The sequence below is a fragment of the Entelurus aequoreus genome, linkage group LG11, assembly GCF_033978785.1.
Source record: "Entelurus aequoreus isolate RoL-2023_Sb linkage group LG11, RoL_Eaeq_v1.1, whole genome shotgun sequence".
Classification (NCBI taxonomy): Eukaryota; Metazoa; Chordata; class Actinopteri; order Syngnathiformes; family Syngnathidae; genus Entelurus; species Entelurus aequoreus.
In genome coordinates, this window is record NC_084741.1 from 5,886,052 (window position 1) to 5,894,082 (window position 8,031).

At 34.1% G+C, this 8,031-nt stretch overlaps 1 long non-coding RNA gene across 1 annotated transcript; it reads left to right on the forward strand.

Annotated features, from left to right (window-relative positions):
- Window positions 1-4,141: 4,141 nt before the first annotated feature.
- On the forward strand, window positions 4,142-4,600 carry LOC133660537 (uncharacterized). Its single transcript, XR_009827827.1, has 3 exons — window positions 4,142-4,285; window positions 4,408-4,500; window positions 4,569-4,600. It is a non-coding gene; the product is annotated as an uncharacterized LOC133660537 (long non-coding RNA).
- Window positions 4,601-8,031: the final 3,431 nt, after the last annotated feature.

An 8,031-nucleotide genomic window follows, 5' to 3' on the forward strand; every position in this document is an offset into this window, starting at 1 on the left:
AGGGCACCACAGACTGTGGATGCTTTTAAAAAAGGCTTAAAAACCTGTCTTTTTAAAAAAAACCTTTTTTTAGATATATGTGTGATAGTTCTAGAAATTAGGCTGTTCTAGTTCAAATTTTTTTTTACTATTTATTTTACTTGTTGGGGGCAGCTATTTGTGGTTCTAGCGTTGTTGTTGTTTTTTTTGTTTGTTTGTTTTTTATTTTTGTAAATGCACTGTAGCACTTTGAGGTTGTTTGCTCAAAGTAAAGTGCTTTTACAAATAAAATCTATTATTATTATTATTATTATTGTTATTATTAGGATCAGGGTGAGGGTTATTTGGTGCAAAACGTACTAGAAGAGCAAACGCAATACAGTTCCTTTTAAAGGGGAACTGCACTTTTTACAGAAGCTTTTTGTGAATGGAAAAGACCACGCTTTCTACTCCGCCGCTCCCAGTCTGTGGAACGCTCTCCCTGACCACCTGAGGGCACCACAGACTGTGGATGCTTTTAAAAAAAGGCTTAAAAACCTGTCTTTTTAAAAAAGCCTTTTTTTAGATATATGTTGATAGTTCTAGCTATTAGGCTGTTCTAGTTCCAATTTTTTTTTACTAAGTATTTTACTTGTTGGGGGCAGCAATTTGTGGTTCTAGCGTTGTTGTTGTTTTTTTTGTTTGTTAGTTTTTTATTTTTGTAAATGCACTATAGCACTTTGAGGTTGTTTGCTCAATGTAAAGTGCTTTTCCAAATAAAATGTATTATTATTATTATTATTATTATTATTAGGATCAGGGTGAGGGTTATTTGGTGCAAAACGTACTAGAAGAGCAAACGCAATACAGTTCCTTTTAAAGGGGAACTGCACTTTTTACAGAAGCTTTTTGTGAATGGAAAAGACCACGCTTTCTACTCCGCCGCTCCCAGTCTGTGGAACGCTCTCCCTGACCACCTGAGGGCACCACAGACTGTGGATGCTTTTAAAAAAAGGCTTAAAAACCCTTCTTTTAAATAAAAAAAAGCCTTTTTTTAGATTTATGTGTGCTAGTTCTAGCTATTAGGCTGTTCTAGTTTCAATTTTTTTTACTATTTATTTTACTTGTTGGGGGCAGCTATTTGTGGTTCTAGCGTTGTTGTTGTTGTTTTTTGTTTGTTTGTTTTAAATGTTTTAAATGCACTGTAGCACTTTGAGGTTGTTCGCTCAATGTAAAGTGCTTTTACAAATAAAATGTATAATTATTATTATTATTATTATTATTAGGATCAGGGTGAGGGTTATTTGGTGCAAAACGTACTAAAAGAGCAAACGCAATACAGTTCCTTTTAAAGGGGAAGCTTTTTGTGAATGAAAAAGACCACGCTTTCTACTCCGCCACTCCCAGTCTGTGGAACGCTCTCCCTGACCACCTGAGGGCACCACAGACTGTGGATGCTTTTAAAAAAGGCTTAAAAACCTGTCTTTTTAAAAAAGCCTTTTTTTAGATGTATGTGTGATAGTTCTAGCTATTAGGCTGTTCTAGTTCAAATTTTTTTTTACTATTTATTTTACTTGTTGGGGGCAGCTATTTGTGGTTCTAACGTTGTTGTTGTTGTTTTTTGTTTGTTTGTTTTAAATGTTTTAAATGCACTGTAGCACTTTGAGGTTGTTCGCTCAATGTAAAGTGCTTTTACAAATAAAATGTATTATTATTATTATTATTATTATTATTATTATTAGGATCAGGGTGAGGGTCATTTGGTGCAAAACGTACTAGGAGAGCAAACGCAATACAGTTCCTTTTAAAGGGGAACTGCACTTTTTACAGAAGCTTTTTGTGAATGGAAAAGACCACGCTTTCTACTCCGCCGCTCCCAGTCTGTGGAACGCTCTCCCTGACCACCTGAGGGCACCACAGACTGTGGATGCTTTTAAAAAAGGCTTAAAAACCTGTCTTTTTAAAAAAGCCTTTTTTTAGATTCATGTGTGCTAGTTCTAGCAATTAGGCTGTTCTAGTTCAAGTTTTTTTTTACTATTTATTTTACTTGTTGGGGGCAGCTATTTGTGGTTCTAGCGTTGTTGTTTTGTTTTTTTTGTTTTTTTGTAAATGCACTGTAGCACTTTGACGTTGTTTGCTCAATGTAAAGTGCTTTTACAAATAAAATGTATTATTATTATTATTATTATTATTAGGATCAGGGTGAGGGTTATTTGGTGCAAAACGTACTAGAAGAGCAAACGCAGTTTACAGTTCCTTTTAAAGGGGAACTGCACTTTTTACAGAAGCTTTTTGTGAATGGAAAAGACCACGCTTTCCACTCCGCTGCTCCCAGTCTGTGGAACGCTCTCCCTGACCACCTGAGGGCACCACAGACTGTGGATGCTTTTAAAAAAGGCTTAAAAACCCTTCTTTTAAATAAAAAAAAAGCCTTTTTTTAGATTTATGTGTGCTAGTTTTAGCTATTAGGCTGTTCTAGTTTCAATTTTTTTTACTATTTATTTTACTTGTTGGGGGCAGCTATTTGTGGTTCTAGCGTTGTTGTTGTTGTTTTTTGTTTGTTTGTTTTAAATGTTTTAAATGCACTGTAGCACTTTGAGGTTGTTCGCTCAATGTAAAGTGCTTTTACAAATAAAATGTATTATTATTATTATTATTATTACTATTAGGATCAGGGTGAGGGTTATTTGGTGCAAAACGTACTAGAAGAGCAAACGCAATACAGTTCCTTTTAAAGGGGAAGCTTTTTGTGAATGGAAAAGACCACGCTTTCTACTCCGCCGCTCCCAGTCTGTGGAACGCTCTCCCTGACCACCTGAGGGCACCACAGACTGTGGATGCTTTTAAAAAAGGCTTAAAAACCTGTCTTTTTAAAAAAACCTTTTTTTTAGATATATGTGTGCTAGTTCTAGCTATTAGGCTGTTCTAGTTCTATTTTTTTTTTTACTATTTATTTTACTTGTTGGGGGCAGCTATTTGTAGTTCTAGCGTTGTTGTTGTTTTTTTTGTTTGTTTGTTTTTTATTTTTGTAAATGCACTGTAGCACTTTGAGGTTGTTTTCTCAATGTAAAGTGCTTTTACAAATAAAATCTATTATTATTATTATTATTAGGATCAGGGTGAGGGTTATTTGGTGCAAAACGTACTAGAAGAGCAAACGCAATACAGTTCCTTTTAAAGGGGAACTGCACTTTTTACAGAAGCTTTTTGTGAATGGAAAAGACCACGCTTTCTACTCCGCCACTCCCAGTCTGTGGAACGCTCTCCCTGACCACCTGAGGGCACCACAGACTGTGGATGCTTTTAAAAAAGGCTTAAAAACCCTTCTTTAAAAAAAAAAAAGCCTTTTTTTAGATTTATGTGTGCTAGTTCTAGCTATTAGGCTGTTCTAGTTAAATTTTTTTTTTACTATTTATTTTACTTGTTGGGGGCAGCTATTTGTGGTTCTAGCGTTGTTGTTGTTTTTTTTGTAAATGCACTGTAGCACTTTGAGGTTGTTTGCTCAATGTAAAGTGCTTTTACAAATAAAATCTATTATTATTATTATTAAATGATGGAGTTCTGTCACGTGAAATATCACCAAAGCTGCCCAGTCAAGTCCCAGGACAAAAATGCCTGAGTGAACGCGGAGCCAAATTAATTTTTGGTCCTGAGAAGAATACTAAACCACAAAACGCCGCCTGAATGTGAAAACAAGACCTGGGTCCAAAGTAAGCATGTCACGATGCGTGAGGACACACAAATGTCTGCGTGTTCAGTCACCTGACGGCCAGAAGCCCGAGCATGTGAGGCCGGTCCAAGGTCCAGAGAGCGCCGCTAATTTGACGGATGGTTCCGCCGACGCTGGAGAAGTCCCTGGCTGGAGGTTGCTTCCCCGAGCTTGTTTGGCCAAGCTGGCGTTCTGACACAAGATGAATGAGAAGGCAGGCGGGGGGGCTTTTGATCCGTCCTCACTGATCCAAGGTCAGCCAGACACGCTTGTGGGCATTGGTGACGTGGGGGAAGTGAAAGGTGGACCGGGGCACGGACCGAGGTGGGAGGAAAGTCTGGATGTGTGTTTGAGATGACAGATGTCAGGGCGGGACTACAAGCAGGATCCAGGACTTTCTTTCTGCCCCCTAAGTTGCGTCCTCTACGGGGGTTTTTTTAAGGAGTTCTGGCATGAAAGATGCTGGAACGCCATCAAGCAGCACAAAAAGCTGCTGTGTGTTTGATCAACACCTGCTTGTTGATCACATAGTTGTGTGTTTCCACGCGGGACTCCACAAAAGTAACCAGAAAGTCACAGAGTGGAGCGCAGACCTCCACCATGACCAACCATCCTGAGGTCAGTGGTGGGTCGTCAGGGCCAGCAAGGCCGTCTCTGCTGGCCTAACATAAATCATGATCATAAATTAATTAATTTTGTTTTTAATTGACATTCCATAGATACACTATATTATTTTGCAGCTATCACAGCTTCAACTCTCCTGGGAAGGCTGTCCACAAGGTTGCAGAGTGTGTTTATAGCAATTTTTCCAGCGTTCTTCCAAAAGCGCATCGGTGAGGTCACACACTGATGTTGGTGGAGAAGGCCTGGCTCTCAGTCTCCATTCTAATTCATCCCAAAGGTGTTCAGGTCAGGACTCTGTGCAAGCCAGTCAAGTTCATCCACACCAGACTCTGGCATCCATGTCTTTATGGGCCTTGCTTTGTGCACTGGTGCACAGTCATGTTGGAAGAGGAAGGGGCCCATTCCAAACTCTGCTCAGAGTGTGAAACTCTCAGAATACTTTTGGCAATACATTGTATATACAAGTATTCATCTATATACTTGCAGTGTGTATATTGTACATATTACATATTGTTATGAAGGTGTCTGTTACTACATTATATATATACTTGCAGTGTGTATATTGTACATATTACATATTGTTTTGAAGGTGTCTGTTACTACATTATATATATATACTTGCAGTGTGTATATTGTACATATTACATATTGTTATGAAGGTGTCTGTTACTACAATATATATATACTTGCAGTGTGTATATTGTACATATTACATATTGTTATGAAGGTGTCTGTTACTACATTATATATATACTTGCAGTGTGTATATTATACATATTACATATTGTTATGAAGGTGTCTGTTACTACATTATATATATATACTTGCAGTGTGTATATTGTACATATTACATATTGTTATGAAGGTGTCTGTTACTACATTATATATCTACTTGCAGTGTGTATATTGTACATATTACATATTGTTATGAAGGTGTCTGTTACTACATTATATATATACTTGCAGTGTGTATATTGTACATATTACATATTGTTATGAAGGTGTCTGTTACTACATTATATATATATATACTTGCAGTGTGTATATTGTACATATTACATATTGTTATGAAGGTGTCTGTTACTACATTATATATATACGTGCAGTGTGTATATAGTACATATTACATGTTGTTATGAAGGTGTCTGTTACTACACTATATATATACTTGCAGTGTGTATATTGTACATATTACATGTTGTTATGACGGTGTCTGTTACTACATTATATATATATACTTGCAGTGTGTATATTGTACATATTACATATTGTTATGAAGGTGTCTGTTACTACATTATATATATACTTGCAGTGTGTATATTGTACATATTACATATTGTTATGAAGGTGTCTGTTACTACATTATATATATATACTTGCAGTGTGTATATTGTACATATTACATATTGTTATGAAGGTGTTTGTTACTACATTATATATATACTTGCAGTGTGTATATTGTACATATTACATATTGTTATGAAGGTGTCTGTTACTACATTATATATATATACTTGCAGTGTGTATATTGTACATATTACATATTGTTATGAAGGTGTCTGTTACTACATTATATATATACGTGCAGTGTGCATATTGTACATATTACATGTTGTTATGAAGGTGTCTGTTACTACACTATATATATACTTGCAGTGTGTATATTGTACATATTACATGTTGTTATGACGGTGTCTGTTACTACATTATATATATACTTGCAGTGTGTATATTGTACATATTACATGTTGTTATGAAGGTGTCTGTTACTACATTATATATATACTTGCAGTGTGTATGTTGTACATATTACATATTGTTATGAAGGTGTCTGTTACTACATGATATATATACTTGCAGTGTGTATATTGTACATATTACATATTGTTATGAAGGTGTCTGTTACTACATTATATATATACGTGCAGTGTGTATATTGTACATATTACATATTGTTATGAAGGTGTCTGTTACTACACTATATATATACTTGCAGTGTGTATATTGTACATATTACATATTGTTATGAAGGTGTCTGTTACTACACTATATATATACTTGCAGTGTGTATATTGTACATATTACATGTTGTTATGACGGTGTCTGTTACTACAATATATATATATACTTGCAGTGTGTATATTGTACATATTACATATTGTTATGAAGGTGTCTGTTACTACATTATATATATACTTGCAGTGTGTATATTGTACATATTACATATTGTTATGAAGGTGTCTGTTACTACATTATATATATATACTTGCAGTGTGTATATTGTACATATTACATATTGTTATGAAGGTGTTTGTTACTACATTATATATATACTTGCAGTGTGTATATTGTACATATTACATATTGTTATGAAGGTGTCTGTTACTACATTATATATATATACTTGCAGTGTGTATATTGTACATATTACATATTGTTATGAAGGTGTCTGTTACTACATTATATATATATACGTGCAGTGTGTATATTGTACATATTACATGTTGTTATGAAGGTGTCTGTTACTACACTATACATATACTTGCAGTGTGTATATTGTACATATTACATATTGTTATGACGGTGTCTGTTACTACATTATATATATACTTGCAGTGTGTATATTGTACATATTACATGTTGTTATGAAGGTGTCTGTTACTACATTATATATATATATACTTGCAGTGTGTATGTTGTACATATTACATATTGTTATGAAGGTGTCTGTTACTACATGATATATATACTTGCAGTGTGTATATTGTACATATTACATATTGTTATGAAGGTGTCTGTTACTACATTATATATATACGTGCAGTGTGTATATTGTACATATTACATATTGTTATGAAGGTGTCTGTTACTACACTATATATATACTTGCAGTGTGTATATTGTACATATTACATGTTGTTATGACGGTGTCTGTTACTACATTATATATATACTTGCAGTGTGTATATTGTACATATTACATATTGTTATGAAGGTGTCTGTTACTACATTATATATATACTTGCAGTGTGTATATTGTACATATTACATATTGTTATGAAGGTGTCTGTTACTACACTATATATATACTTGCAGTGTGTATATTGTACATATTACATATTGTTATGAAGGTGTCTGTTACTACACTATATATATACTTGCAGTGTGTATATTGTACATATTACATATTGTTATGAAGGTGTCTGTTACTACACTATATATATACTTGCAGTGTGTATATTGTACATATTACATGTTGTTATGACGGTGTCTGTTACTACAATATATATATATACTTGCAGTGTGTATATTGTACATATTACATATTGTTATGAAGGTGTCTGTTACTACATTATATATATACTTGCAGTGTGTATATTGTACATATTACATATTGTTATGAAGGTGTCTGTTACTACATTATATATATATACTTGCAGTGTGTATATTGTACATATTACATATTGTTATGAAGGTGTTTGTTACTACATTATATATATACTTGCAGTGTGTATATTGTACATATTACATATTGTTATGAAGGTGTCTGTTACTACATTATATATATATACTTGCAGTGTGTATATTGTACATATTACATATTGTTATGAAGGTGTCTGTTACTACATTATATATATATACGTGCAGTGTGTATATTGTACATATTACATGTTGTTATGAAGGTGTCTGTTACTACACTATACATATACTTGCAGTGTGTATATTGTACATATTACATA